Genomic DNA, 16,129 nt, shown 5'->3' with positions numbered 1-16,129 from the left:
GCATCGTGATTGGACTGTACTTTGGTCTGTTCCAATCCAGCTTCAGCTCCCAGAGACGGCAGGCGGGACGAGTCAACGGAGGCCGGGTGGACGAAGGCATGCAGGCTGAGTACAATCCAGAAAACAACAGAGGAGGAGTGCAGCAGCCCAGGGACCAGGACAAACAGAGTAGCATCGTATGTCTCTTAGAAAACATCATAGTATAGCCTTTGGTATGAAAAAACGCCATCATATACATCGTATATTGTACAAATAACAAGTCAAAGGAAAGAGACATACATTGTAGAATTGTAGTAATTGTGGCTGACTGATTTACTGATTATCAGTATTTTATTTTTTACTGATTTACGGTCATAAATACAATTTAAAAATGGTGCTACTTTGGCTCTGAACCTTAATCTACCTGTGGTCGCTCTGTCTTCTGGAGTGATTTGATTGGTTATCCGTCACGAATAAAAACTCCTTTAACTTAACATCTGTAAACAAAACAAAAACGTATCACAAAAGTTTTCTGTTAGAGTTTGTGTTCTTTTAAATTAACTTCAAGATATTAAATACTTTCATTTACTGCAAATGAGTATCTACTCGAAATGTCTCAATAATAGTTATCAGCCTTAAAAACCCATAAAACACCCCTCTATACTCGCCCACACTTAGTACAGTCCTGGTTCCCCCTTCTATAAATCTGCTTGGAATCGTCCACTTCCTGTTTGTCAAAGTGGCCTTCTACCTGGACAGGTTTTGTTGGAGCACATGCAACAAACATTTTGGGTAACTGCACTTTAAAATGGATGGAATGACACTGATTTAGAGTCTGTATTAATGAGGACTGAGTTAAGATGTGTAGCTCTGTCATTAAATAGTCAATTATTTCTCAGAATTTCACAGAGAAAAGTCTGAAATGTTTGCTAGGTTAGCGTCCCACATGTTCTTTGGCTAAGCTAAAGCTAACTCTCTCCAACTTCTGGATCTCTTGAGTTGCTTGTTAAAATATCTTGCTAGATTTGCTGAAGCTCAGAAAGTCTGAGATGTTTGTTCAAAAATAAGCTCATTCTCAAGTCTTATCTGAACTGTCCTCTTTTGTTTTGACTTTCCCTAAACTTAGGAGTTAATGAAAGAGCAGCACATCCAGACTCAGTCTCATTTATATAGAGATTAAGCTTCAGTGTCATTCATTGATGTTAAAGTGCAGTTTTTAAAATGTTTGTTGCACATGCTCCCGACCAAACCAGTCCAGGTGGAAGACGATGTGAAGCGAAGCTCCAGAGGATGAATATCACACATTTACGTGGAAATAAATGTCCTTTAATTTGACGTTGTCATGCAAATGATGTTCAAATCTTTGAGTACTTTGCTGATTGTTTGTTTCTAAATGTTTTTTGGCACTCGACCCCAAAGATTAAAACCATCTACGGCTCACAAGCTGCAACAATTCACACATTATCAACTATCTTTCTGACTAAACTAAGATATAAAGTGAAAAACTGCCTGATTCCTGCATCATGAATGTAAATCTTTTTGGTTTTTATGACAGTAAACTGAATATATTTGGGTTTGACATTTTATGAAACCAAAACAAGAAATGAATTACTGGAGAAAACAATCAACAGATTAATGGACAAAGAAAATGTGTTTTCCAACATATATGGCTGAATTACTCCAACATTACAAGATACATACAATTTTAATTCAATTTTATTTATATAACGCCAATTACAGGTCAAATTGTCTCAAAACACTTTATTTTTATATTTTTTGTCATATTTAAAATATGACAAAGTAAGAAATTTAAACCTCTTGACTAATCCAATTTATTATTTAGTTTTTAAGACTAATGGGCAACTAAAACAACTTTCTAAACTAAAACTAATAAACATGAGGTCAAATAGAAGGAACAGTTTTAAATACTGCAGTCCCACGACGACAAGAATAAAGTTTGTCAACAAAAACAAAATCTGCTGGTGGATTCCATTAAAATCCTAATAAATGATTAAAAAAAAGTGTGATACTAAAGGTTTGTGGTGCTAAAAATGTCAAAGTAAAGATATCAAGTTGAACATCTGGATGAAGGTTGATAAAAGTTGACCTCCCTTCATTTCTCTGGAGCCGACTCCATGGATTTTATGGATGGTGGTTAAAGACCTGCTCTTCTAGGCGTCTTCCTTCTAGTCGCTGTAAAAAGTCACTCCATCCTGGCCGACTTCAACATCTCTTCATGGCAGCTTGTTCTGCCTCCGACCTCGTGGAAACTCCAGAAACTCAGGAAAACCCGTGGAGACTCGAAGAACTCGTGGAGACTCGAAGAACTCGTCGGGCGGGGGAAGGTGTGGTGGGTGGTGGGGAGAGGTGGGGGAGTAGAGGGGGGGAGGCCGCCACCCACCTCCCCGCCTACTCTCCGCCCTGACTCCACCCAGACTCCGCCTTGGCTCCACCCATGTGGTCACTTCAGGAACTACGATGCCAAAGGGACGACGAATTTATTTCTTTTTATCTGATCTGTAGCTCAGTGAGTTAAGGATTTGCCTATGGAGCTGCAGGTCGCTGGTTCAAGACCAGACCCTTCTTAAGTTTTATCAAAATCCTGACAAAGACAAAGAAAGAAAATTGCCAGTGGTGGGTCTTGAACCTGCGACCTTCCACTCTGTAGTCACTCTTCTTATCCCCCTGAGCTACTCGCTCAGATACTAATTCTTCTTTTTTTTGCGCATTTATCATCTATTTTTTGCCATTTTCGAGTTTTTTTTTTAACTCGAGTCTCGCCTCGACCGTTTTTCTCAGGAGGTTGGACTTCAGCCTTTGTGCTGGAGGGTTGAACCCTCAGTTCCAAGACTTTCCAAGCCTCCACACCTCCCGAGTCCTCAGGACCTGAGCTTTCACACAGTCTGAGGGCTGAAATTTTCTAAGTCCCACAGTAGTTCTCTGTTAGATTGAACTTTCAGACAGCCCAAGGACTGATATCTTCTAAATTCCTGAGTAGTTCTCTGTTAGTTTGAACCTTCAGACAGTCTGAGGACTGAAATTTTCTAAGTCCCACAGTAGTTCTCTGTTAGATTGAACTTTCAGACAGTCCAAGGACTGATATCCTCAAAGTTCTTGAGTAGTTCTCTGTTAGTTTGAACCTTCAGACAGTCTGAGGACTGAAGTTTTAAAAGTTTCTCAGTACTTCTCTGTTAGTTTGAACTTTCTGGTTAACAGAAGCCTTAAAACTTGTGACCATGAGTCTTGATTTCACATTTAGACCATCCATCTGAGTTCTTCTCAGACCTTCACCTGTGGGTTCTTTAGAAATCCTCAACAAACTTTGATTCTCTTCACTGAACAGTAAAGTTTGTGGAGATCAGAAGGTAACATTAGTTTGATCAATGCCTTCAACTACTAGTAGACTTTATCTGGAAATCAGTTTTCTGAAATGAGTTCTTAGTAAATCTGTCCACAATCAAACCAAGAACATAGAAAGAGGAAATGTTTGAAGAAACAACTTGATGTTTTCATTTCAGACTAGAAAACGCTTTAAAGCTTTTATCTATTTTTGCTCTTTTTGATCCTTTTATTGTTTCTTCTGTTTAATTTGATCTTCTCGTCTAACTGGTGCCCTTTCAAAGGTTTTATCTTTAGTCTGATTCTTCTTAAATATTTAGTTTTGCTCTTTTCTCACCTTTTATTCTGTTCTAATGTCTGATCTGATTTCGAAATGTTTTGTCTTTTTAATGTTTAATTGTTTTTTCAAATGTTTTATCAGCTTGTTTGTTTGAAAAATTTCCTTTTCTTTCCCAGTGTTTAATTTTTTGATTAAATCTTTAAGGTTTTTCTTTTTAAATGTTTTACCACCTTTTAATGTTTAATTTTCTTTTTTAATGCTTCAGTGTATTTTCTGTTTAATTCCTATTTAAAGTTTCATTGTCTTTAAGATTTAATTTTCTAATTAAACATTAATTTTTTTTAATTAAATGTTTTGACTTTTAAAGGTTTAATAATCTAATTAAATGTTTTGTATTTTTCTAAATGTGTAATATTCTTGTTTAATTGTATTTTTTAAATGTTTAATTATCTAAAACATTTCATCCTTAATGTTTATATTTTGTTTAAAAAATTTTGTTTAATTTCATAATTACATGCTTTGTATCTTCTCTTTCATTATCTAATTAAATATTTTGTCTAATATAATTTAATTGTATTTAATGTTTAATTTTCTTTGTAAAAGTTTTATTATATTAAATATTTTTCTCATTTGATTTGAGTTTATTTCTTTAATCTTTTTTTCTGTCAAGATTTTAACCCCAAGCTTAGAAATGAAACAAACCCTTAAATCTCAATGAAAATACTTCTGTTGTCACAATCATGAGTTAGTCAATTATTCAGTTTATCAATTCAACTTTATTTGTTTAGCACCTTTCACACAGATTACAAAACTAAACAAGCAAAGAGAAAAAACTATGCTAAAACTATGATTAAAACTCAAAAACATTAAAAAAAAAAAAAAAAAAAAAAAAAGATTTAACATGGTCATAAAATCTGTTGTGTCCAGGGGATGGAGGGAGTTTATTGATGTCTTCTTGGGCTCACATGGGAAATCATTTAAAATATAAACTTGATATTCAGTCTAAGAAAACTGCAGAGCGACAGAAGAACCAACAATATCTCCTGTTTTCTCCTTTAATGAGTCAACTCTTCTTGTGCTTTCAGACCAAAGAACTACAGACTCTTCACAACCTGCTCAAACTCTTGGTATAGGACCTCACCACATGGGTCAAGAAGGTTTCCGTCTCATTTCTACTCTGAAGCTCACCTTCTCCTGCTCAAACTGCTGATAAATGTTTCTGCTGCTCTAAAGTCTGGTCTCCAGAACTTCCTAAAAACTCTCAAAGTCTCTTCTGCTGCAGGTTGCTTTGTAGAACTGTTCCAGAAAACCTCACTAAACCACATGGAGGGGCCTCAAGATAGTCGTCCAAATGAAACCGTACAAAAACCAAACTAGCACAACCCAAACACTAAAGTCTCCTGCAGCCTACCAGAGAACCTCTGAGAACAGAGAATCAGGACAGGAACTCTTACCTTCTGGACAACCAACGATGGTTCTCAAACAAGAATACAGAATGTGTCTGACCAAAAACCTCTAAAGACTCACTACAGCCAAGATAAAGACACAACTCAGCTGCACCAAATCCACTAATCACTGCACACATTAGCACCATGTGCTAACTGTGGCTAAAGAACCACATTTACCAAGACAACTATCCAGTACAAAGCCCTAAAACACACCAAGAAACACATTAAAGACGATTTTACTGCTGGAAGCTGCAAGCCAACGCCTAAAGAACAAACTAAAGCAATGGAGCCAAACCCGGTTCAGTGGTGAATAGAAGCAGAGGAAATGTTTGTCTGCAGCTAAATAAAGCAGGAAGACACTGAGCTGCTCAGGTGTTCCTGATAACACCAAGCAGCCACCTGGACAGCCAATAGGAACACAGCTTCCTGGAAGTCCAGAGGGCTGGGTTAGTGAAGGAAATTTAATTTAAAGTTGAAGCAGAAAGTTAACAAAGAAAGTTGAAAACCACCTTCTGATACCTGAAATCTCTGAGTTTTCACACAAAGAACGCCTGAACATGTCAAACTGGTTCCATAGTAGAACCATCACTGTAAAAACGTCATAGTATGGTGTGTTGCTCAAAAAACACTACGACCTGGCTGTCTAGGGTCGCCGAGGAGCAACACAAAAACAGGACAAACGCTGGTTTCCAGGGGGTTAGGCGGGTATTTATTTGAAAGAGGAAGTTTACAACAACACAACATGTGAGCAGAAAAATCACAAAGTCTGTCGTTAGTTCAGCTGAAAATACTAGTTTTTGTCTTTTTTATTGACCAAACTTTTCAGGAAGTAGATGAAGAATAATTAAAGCTCTCATGTAGAAGTCCAACTTATTTGGGATCCTTGTGGAAAGTTTAATCTTAGAGTTTGTAAAGCTGTTGAGTTTTTAGAGTCACATGGATTGTTTTGACATTTAATAACCGAGTCCTGAAATAAAATTACAGTTGTGGATTTCTGTCATTTAGTCTGGACTAAACAAATAACAGCAGCATAAATCTCAAACGTCATTATGAGGAGTCTGGATTGAGGTTTCTCACTTGATAATGATCAAAACATGAAATTTAGGTTGGTTTAAAGGAATATTCCACCTTAAATCTTTGAATGTTGACCTAAAAGGTTGGTTTCAGGAAGTATTCCACCTACAAGGTCCTCAAACATCCACTTTAAAGGAACATTCCACCAAAAATCCTTGGACATGCACCTAAAATGTTGGTTTAGCCGAGTATTCCATCCAAAATCTTTGACCAAAAAATCTTGGTGTAAAGGAGTATTCCACCTTAAATGTAGACCAAAAGGATGATTTGGAGTAATATTCTACTCTAAAATCTTCCAATGTAGACCTAAAAGGTTTATCTGATGGTATATTCTACCCAACATTTACCTGAAAGGTTGGTTTAATGGTATATTCCCAGAAAAACCCTTGAACATTAGGCTTAATGGTATATTCCACCCAAAATACTTGTACATATATCAAGAATGGGGCGCCCGTATAGCTCAGCGCGTTAAGCGGGGGACCCATGTACCGGGGCTTGTCCCCGACGCAGCGGCCCAGGTTCAATTCCTGCTCGCTTGGGGCAGTGGTGGCGCAACGGTTAAGTCTCTGGACTACTGATCAGAAGGTCAGAGGTTCAAGCCCCAATGCGGCCACTGGGCCGCAAGGCCCTTAACCCGTCCTGCTCCAGGGGCGCTGTACCATGACTGACCCGTCGCTCTGACTCCCCCAGTTGGGGAGATATGCAAAAATCAGAATTTCCCCTGGTGGGAGAAAAAAAGAGAGAAGTCAGTGTAAAGGAAATGTAGACCTAAAAGGATTGTTTAAAGGAATATTTAAATGATTATTTTCATTATTTAATAATCTGCCATCAGTCAGAACCCTGACAAACTTATTTTCATCAGTATTTTTTAGTGGAAGTCACAAATAAAGGAGCTCTTGGTTTTTCCCAGCGTTACTGAGTCAAAAGCTGCTGTTTAATCACAGACATGTTCACATCCATCCACAAACCTCTCAGCACTCAAACACCCACAGACAGGAGGCCGGCTGGACCGAGGCTCGGCGGCGTCCTCAGACCCACGAGTCGGGGAGTCGGTGAACTCGGTCCAGTTTGAAGGCCTCCGTGTGGTCCAGTAGAAGTCCACGTAGTCGGTGTTGGCTTTGAACCGCAGCGACTGGCCACCATCAGGTGGACCGGCTCGTCCTCGTAGGGCTCCTCCTGTAGCCTTGAGGGAACCACAGGAACATTCAGTAGCTGTTGGAGTTCTTCCTGTCAGGCTCGTGGTAGAACGGCTCTGAAGAATCTTTTACTTGTCTTATCTGGAACAATCTAACAGCCTAAACTGTTAACAGCAGTGTAAAGAAGCAAACACACAGGCATAGATTAGGACTCAAACTAGATTTATTTTAGAAAACAAATCAACTTAGAGGTATTTGTTCACACATGTGGCTGAATAGGAGGCCGTCCAATCAGATTCGAGGTCTTCACTCTGTAGGTTGGTTGTTCGGTGAGACTCTTGGACCTCCATCAGCTGACATGGATGTTTGATGGTCTTCCTCTCTAGTGCCAGATGATTTATCCATGAATTCAGCAGCTACAGACTGAAATGAAGCTCATGCTGCCGTTATTGAATTCCTGTTCCAGATCAAATGTTCAGAGCTCACCTTGAATGCATGCCGTCTGCTGTCTGATAGTTTTTCTCATTGTAGTCTTCAATAAAGTCTTTTTCCTCATGTCAGGATGTGGTGAGACTCTTTCTCAGTCTCTGCAGACGTCCCTCATTGTGCATCTCCAGAGAAGAAACTGAAAAACTGGTCACTGCTTCAGCATTGAGAGTTTTTTAGGAATTCATTCATTGTGTTGTGAACTTTGAAGGAGCAGAAACTTTACAGCTGCCAAAGATATGAGCTCCAATTCTGGATGTTTTAGGAAATGAAGTTCATCAAATGAACACTTGATTTTTGCTGATAACTCTCATTAAATTACTGAAGAAATTTAACATAAAAACCTGTAAACTCTCAGGCAGCTTTTGATAAAGTTTGTCTATAATTCTATCATCATGTTCTGGAACCAGGACTCTGCAGAAGTTCCTTCAATCAGATACTTGTGTGTTTCTATTTAAGGCCTCAGGTTTGAACGTACAGCAGAGGATTAGAAAGGAGCGATTTTAATATTTAAATCAGTTCAGTAAATGTTTGGCGTGAAAATGATTAAAATTTTGATTTAGATAGATTTGTGTCAAATAATATTGTAGCGTCTCACTAAAATATATCCAGATGAGTTCAGTGTATTTACATTTTATAGAATATTTGATTTCTTTATCTCAATACTGTAGGGTCTGACCCTAAATATTATAATAATGATGTCAATTTAAATAATATTTTAGTGCAGTCATAAACTTTAATAAGATAAACTTACATAATAAATATCACTGTACAATCTTAACCTGAACATTCATATTATTGAGGTAAATTTACATAAATCATGATATTCTAGAGTCTTAACTGGAATATTTCTAACATTAATCTTTTTGTATTGTGCTGATAAACAACAATAACCCGACTTTCAGATAATATTTGTTGTCTGTGATTGAAACTAAATTCCTCCACATTCTGGAACTGGACTGAATTTCCCAAAATGGAAACATGGACAGAATTTAACACTCATGTATCCATGGCAACGCTAATGTTTCTGCTTCTTACCAAAGTTCACAACACAAGTAAAGATTTTAATGTAAAACTTCAGGGATGACTGCTGACCATAAGTATTCTGATCAATACTTCATGATCAATATCAGGACAGATGTTACAACTCCAGCTGTTGCATTAGACTGCAGTTATTCACAGAGAAATTAAAACATCACATTCCTCATAAAAACTAGATGAGACTTTTATTAAATAAAGTGTTGGTGAATAAACAGTGTAAAAAGTGCAAAGCAGCTCCATTAAATCAGGAGATGTGAGACTTCCACAGCATGGATCACCATCTGCTGTGTTGATTCATAGCTGAATGTCACAATGAACTGAGCTAGAAAAGCTGCTTTGAGCTGCAACATTACAGTCTGACAATCCAACACCATCACAGTTTTCATCTGGTTGTTTTGCTTCAACATGCTGTGAAGTTCAGTTTTTACCTGAATCAATACAGAGATTCTATTTCCAACCAAGACTGGAAGAAAAATTAGAATGTTATGAGGTTATTAATGCAACTAAATCCTTTCAGATGGAAGGATTTACTTCTAAGTTCTAATTCAAGTTTCAGTTGGAGCACATTGCATTCACAAAGAAAAACAGTGATACCTTCATAGCAACATTTAATAAACCTAAAGCTTCCCTGTTGGCTCATTGGTGGAGTTTGTTACTGAGCATCTGAACCTTAAATCCAGTGAGACGACCATCTTCAGTCCAGGCCAGTCAGAGAACTTCAAGACCTTCCATCAGCTGGACCAGATGTGGCATCATCTCCCTCTGAACATCTGGATGACAGGAGAAAAGACAGAAATCAAACACAGATCACAGAAATACTATTTATTCACTTTCATCATTTTATAAAAGTAGCATGAACTTTATTAAAACTTGACAATATCAGTAATGAAAGTAAATGTTTTTATCTCGTGTTGAAGCTAAATTTAAAGTCAATTTTAATGACAGTTTATCCTGAGAGGAGTAAGAATGGAGCTTTTCTTTCCTTTTTAGAATATTCCCTCACAAAATTCTGTTTATTATTGGCTTTAGAAGCATTTTTCTTTACTTATTTATTTTTAGATACCTCAGACTGATGCACTTTGCTGGTTTGCAGATAATTTCATGTACAATGACAATAAAGATCTTCTATTATAACATATTTTGCTAAAACAAGAACTGCAAACCTTCTCAATCATCTCTCAGGCTGCAAAATTCCAACTGCGACCAAGAATTATCTGATGTAGTTATTATTATAATCTTTACTGAACCAGCCCTGGAATTAATAAAAATCTGTATATGGATATGATTTTCTCTGATGGGACCACTATGGAAGCCGTATTAATTATTAACTATCCTGTAAAGGGCAAGATTAGGTCTTCTTCAGGTGGATAAAAAAAATGCTCTCCCTTAAAAAACAAAAAAGCAAAAACTGCGTACAATAAAGTAAATCTCTTCTGCACTGCACACATACTACACTTTTGTATAACTCTGGATGTCAGAGTAAAGGCAGACAGATCCACCGATCAGCCACAACATTCTGACCACTGACAGCTGAAGAGAACAACATCCATCATCTTGTTCTAATGCAACGTTCTGCTGGGAAACCTTGACGTTCATGTGGATGTTTGACATGTACCACCACTTAAACACTGCAGGACAAACAACCCCCTAGTCTCCATGGCAACAGCAGTCCTTGATGCCAGCTGCCACCCTCAGCAGGACAAATTAAAACTGCTCAGGAGTGGTCCGAGGAACACGACAGAGCTAAGCTGTTCACCTGGGTTCCACACTCCCCACATCCAGATCTGATGGAGCATCTGTGGGATGGTCCAGGATCAGCCTGGTCTAGGTAGGACCCACCCTGCAACCCACAGGATCCACAGAATCCACAGGACATCCCCAGAGGTTCTGATGAACCACTGGGTCAGAGGAGTTTTAGCAGCATAAAGGGACCAACACAGTATTAGTCAGGTGGTCAGAATGTTATACTGTTATATTGTCATGCTGATTATATGATCAGTAAATGTTACCATCAATTATAACGTCCACATTGATCAGGAAAAAAAAACAAACTATCAGTTCATTCAGAAACTGTGGGGTTAAACCTAAAAACACAGACCTCAACAGCAGTTTGTTTCAAAGCAGAACACCAGCTGGTTTTCACTAAAGAAGCTTTCAGAGCAACAATTAAATGACAGTTTTGTTCTCATTAAGTTCAGAGTCAGCCAAAATAATGTACACACATCAGGAAAAGAAAAACTTTTATAAATATTTCATTTGTATAAGTACTTCTATACATATAGATTCCTCTTTCTAAGTTTGATCAAATCACGATAACTCTGTGTCCTGTTGTACGATGTTTTCCCAACAGATGGCATCACCCTCATGAATGGAGCATCAACAAGTGACATCTACAACACAACAGAAATGTCTGGAAGACAGTGGCCACCACTTTGAGCTCCTCTTGTAATTGTAGAGGCCAAAGATAACTTTTATTAATCTTGTGATGTTTGAATAAATTTGGTATTGAAATATTTATGCAAGTTTTTCTTTTCCTGATGTGTGTGAACAATATTTTGGCTGACTCTGTATGATGGGTTTCTGACAGGTCACCAGGCAACATCTTTTTATAATAATGACAAACATACCTGCATTCTACAGGAGTGATTTTCCTCATGTGCAGGTAAAGATGTGTGAGGACCTTAGAGATGACAGGAGCAGGAGTCTTCCTCACTAATTCAGCTTCCACCCAGAAACAGAAAGATCACAAACAAACACACTGATATACTCTCAAACGTTCAACCTCACAGCCTCAAAATATCTGTTTAGGAAGTGTTGTGTTTCTAAATTCTGCTGAAAGCATTGACAGACATTCTCTTACAAGGCTGTGTAAAAAGCAGCCTGTCCTCTGGGCTACTGAGAAATCTTCCTGAACAAAGTTTCTACGTGTAAATCAGCTCAACAAAAACTAAAGCCTCAGTCAGAGATAACAGGTATCGCAAATTATAAACAACTTTCTTTGTTAATTCAGACTTTCTGCTTCAACCTCACATAAAAAGGGGAGTTTAACTCGTCAGGTGACTGAAAATGAACGGCTTGTGCAGTTCTAGATCCAAAAGTAGGATGTTTCAACTCATGTTTTACTACAAATACATGCAGTAATAAATAAATACAATGGCTGGTTGTTAGTTTATTCACTATTAATGTCACTTTATATACTGGATTTAACTTGAGCAGTGGAAGAGAGAAGGAATTTAATGAAATTATGGTGATTCAGAGAGGTAATGTGCAATGTTAAGCACGGTTTAATTCAAACCAGCTGAATGTTAAAATTCAGTGCAGCTCAACCGGTTTCAGTTAAGCTTAAAGTAAAATAACTTTTTTAAAAGCTAAAATACACAGCAGAGAAATACAGGTTGAGAAGTTCATTCTAATAATGACGGACAGCTGCTGCAGCAACTAACACAGGTGTTCAGCTGTAAGTTAGCCACCTGTGTTAATTAGCCTGCTAGCTAACTTAGCCGCTTAGCTAGCTAACGCGTCCGGACCAACTGCTCAAACACGACAAAACACAACTCTTCACAAGTCGCTGACTTAACGTACAACTAAACAACGCTACTGGTTAGAAGTATTTATCTTCTTACCGTGTCTTACTCCAAAAACAAGATCAACAGCAGCCAGAGATGCTACCAGACGTGCCGACCATAGACATACATAGACTCTATACGCTAGTGCGCTGTCTTCTATATTATCTATGGTCTGACCAATCACTGCTCTCTGGCTCCGCCCTCTGAGAATGTTGTTGTTGTTTGGCTCCACACTTGCTGATGACCACTTCCGGTCTCAGAAAATGAAAAAACGGGCTTTTTTTTCGTTTGTCTCTTACTGATTTTACTTTCTTGTTATTCTAAATATAAAACGAAAATCAAAGCATTTTTTTAAAAAATCGTATATCCCTTTTTGATAATGAAAAGGAAAAATGCCTTGTACTTCAATTTTAATTTTTGTATTTTCAAACGAAAATCAAATAACCACTCGTTTTTTGTTTTTCGATACCAGTTTCAGAACGGAAAATCCAATTACCAGATCCGTACACGGACCCACCACACACACCTTTGACACACTTCCACACATTAGTTGAGGAGCCGCGAAAACCTGGTCGCGCCAAACTATTTACATCTGGCGCGAAGCTCTCCAGCAAACTACAGCGTTGGATGAAGAGTCCAGCCACTCATCTGGCCCGGATTCTGCCACCAGCGCGGATGAAGCGGATCTTATCGAAGGAATTGATCATTCCAGTGACATGTAAGTCTGTATTCATGAGAAGTTGTTTGTTTTGAGTTGGAGAAAAGTAAAGAAAGTATAATATACATGGAACGCCGCCGAAAGCATTCCGCGCAAAATACGCATCATTTTTACACGTCATGTGCGGCGCACAGCTAACGTACCACGTAATTTTTTCTGTGTGCAGCATTTACAATGTTGGGAAGGAGGAGAAGGAGGAAGAGGAGAGAATGGAGGTCTCCTGCTGTCCTGGTACCCCAGCGAGAGGTAGAGGGACAGACCGTCCTCCAGCCAGGAGACGCTGCAGCAGCCGCTCCACCAGCGAGCGCTCCGGGCCAGAGGCGCTCCCTACAGCTGGCTGGAAAACTGAGAAGGAACCTGACAGCTTACCTTCTCTGCCACATTTCCTGCCTGCCGAAAAGGAGGCCAGGTGTCCAGCCACCTCTGTCAGAATATGTGGACAGCCCTTCTCCATCAGACCTGTCCAAGTACTTGGACCAGGAGACCATCAAAATACTGTTTCTGATTCAACTCAGTAAAAACGATTTTCTTTTATTTTCAAATGCACTTTTTATGGTCTGACCATGGTTTTGTACATAAAATATGTGCGTTCATCAGTATCTGGCACACTTAGAAATTTGATTGCACTATTGTAAATGATTTGTTTGGATGTTGATGTTGTCTCTTTGCAAATTTTGCAGTTTTGTTTATTTTCAGTTTTTACAGGTTACAAAATCGACCATATCTCAAAAAGCAAATTATGTACGGACTCCAAATAAATTTCATGCGGTTCTAAAGGATATTGTGCAACTTTTTTACATTTACAAATTTGAGGGATACAGCTATGCAATTTCTGTATTTTGAAATACATGTGAAAAAAACAAAAACGATTTTCATTTTTTTAAGGTTTATTGCACTTTTAACAATTTTTTGTAGTAGTTAAGACATAAATCAATACATATTATTAAAATTTGGGATATCAAGGTTATTTTGATGTAAAGCAAATAAAAATACTCCAAAAAATGGCACTACAGCATGTAAAAATGTAAAAATATGTCCTGGCGGACTTGCACAGTGGTGGGTCTTAAAGGGTTAAATGGCCTCAGAGAAGTCCCCAGCTGTAGTCATTCATAATCACTCACAAGAAGTTAAGAGGCCATGATAAGAAGCTCATTTCATTGACACAACTTTCTAAGTCACCAAAATTGCTAATTCATGTGGCTGTATGTCTATTTATGACCCAGCAGATTTGGTCACTTCTTCTGTTAACCCATAATGAAGTCATAAAATAACCAAACTTCATGAATGGTTTTTTGTGACAAAGAAGTGTCTGTTCCAATCACTCTATCAGAGAAAAACCAGAGTTGTAGAAATAACTGGAAACTCAAGAGAGCCATGACATTATGTTCTTTACAAGTGTGTATATATATATATATATATATATATATATATATATATATATATATATATATATATATATATATATATATATATATATATATATATATATACACACAGAGAGAGAGAGAGAGAGAGAGACAGAGAGGGAGGCAAATCCAAGGTAATTTCACAGATTGTTCCTTTTTATTTAATAGACGAATCAGGGATGGATCCTGAAATTGACAATACTGACAATTAACAGAAGGAAGCATTGGTTCTGTAATTTTGCATTGATGTACTTATTAAATGAGACGCGTCTTGTATGATTACAGAAGTTTTCACAATAAACCTACTGAATAAATGTTTTCATCACTGTGTATTATCTATGAGACTGTTATTACTTTGTTTTGATAAGATTGCTAATTTCTGTTATTTTACACAGATTTACTTGATGTCCCAGTAATCAGTGCATTGCAGTTATTTTAATTTTTTACAGTGCAGTAATACAACTGAGTATATTAACCTGTGGCAATGTATTGTATTTTGCAACATTTTGATGTACACTTTTTTATATTCTATTTTATATGTTCTAACTTTTATTTTAATGTAAGTATTTAAGTCCTGCATTCAAAATAAAGAAACTAAAAGTGATCTAATGTAAGTAAGTACTTTGTACGAGTGCATCAAAAATGAGAGGGTTTTGCATGTAAAACCTTAAAATTTGCGAATTAAGTACTAAGTATCGCTGTCAAATAAGTGTAAATGAGTAAAAAGTGCTATATGATAGTTGGAAAAAAAGAGACTTTAGTATGTACAAATTGTGTTTAAGTACTGCACTTATGCAAATTATAAGCAAATACATGACTAAAGTAATCAAAGACTAGATTCTTAACAGCCTGGGTCAGAGACAGGACACAGAGTAATGTAAAATTAAACCAGCAAAACTCCGCATGAAAGAAATCATGGTCCAACCACCAACTAATGTCTAATTTAGAAAAAAAGAATCCTTCTTTTTAATTCATTTAATGTTCAGCCCCTTTCTTTGCTGTATTAAACTGTCTTTGGCTACAGATCAGTTAATTGCCTAAAAGCAACAACATTTGAAGCCTTTTAGTATTAATTAACAGCAGTGTCAGCTTTAAAGAAATCAACATGTGCAATATTTGTGTCAGCGTAGACGGTAAACTCCTTATGTCACAAACTCACAAAGTTCCCAGAATTACTACTGAGGACATAACCTCACTTCCATCAGCAGTAGTTACAGCCAGAGCACACACAAGAAGAGACATGTGGGTGTGGGTTTTCTGTAACTTATACAGCTGTGTATGTTGATGTTGGGGGTTGCGGCCATAACATAGAGCAGTAATAAGTGTTTGTGTGTGATAAAAGCTTCTAATCCACACATCACATCTGGATGGATGGTCAAGAAGAGTACTAAGAGGGGGCTGGGCTTTTACAGTGGACCCTGAATGAAACCATCAGAGGAGCTCAACCTGCTCAGACTCTCCGTGACCCTCTTTGACATCCAAGCCAAGATAAAACCTCTACCCACATCTCAGCTGCAACCTCCTCCTCTCCGCCCTGAAACTCGCACAACGTGACTCCGGCATCCACAGACACACAATCAGCAACAGCATCAGCAATCAGCAGCTCAATCATATGAGCTTGTGCACATGTGAGTGAGTGACAGCAAGCAGTGGCAG

The 16,129-nt window shown here is 37.8% G+C and overlaps 1 long non-coding RNA gene across 1 annotated transcript; it reads right to left on the bottom strand.

Annotated features, from left to right (window-relative positions):
* Positions 1-7,192: 7,192 nt before the first annotated feature.
* LOC129348627 (uncharacterized) lies at positions 7,193-11,461 on the bottom strand. The gene is made up of 3 exons (XR_008601251.1): positions 11,411-11,461; positions 10,540-10,681; positions 7,193-9,553 (listed from the first exon to the last, which is right to left on the bottom strand). It is a non-coding gene; the product is annotated as an uncharacterized LOC129348627 (long non-coding RNA).
* Positions 11,462-16,129: the final 4,668 nt, after the last annotated feature.

Source organism: Amphiprion ocellaris, chromosome 1, assembly GCF_022539595.1.
Source record: "Amphiprion ocellaris isolate individual 3 ecotype Okinawa chromosome 1, ASM2253959v1, whole genome shotgun sequence".
NCBI classification, from domain to species: domain Eukaryota; kingdom Metazoa; phylum Chordata; class Actinopteri; family Pomacentridae; genus Amphiprion; species Amphiprion ocellaris.
The sequence above is the reverse complement of the archived record's forward strand: the minus strand, read 5'-3'. Positions and strand labels throughout refer to the sequence as shown.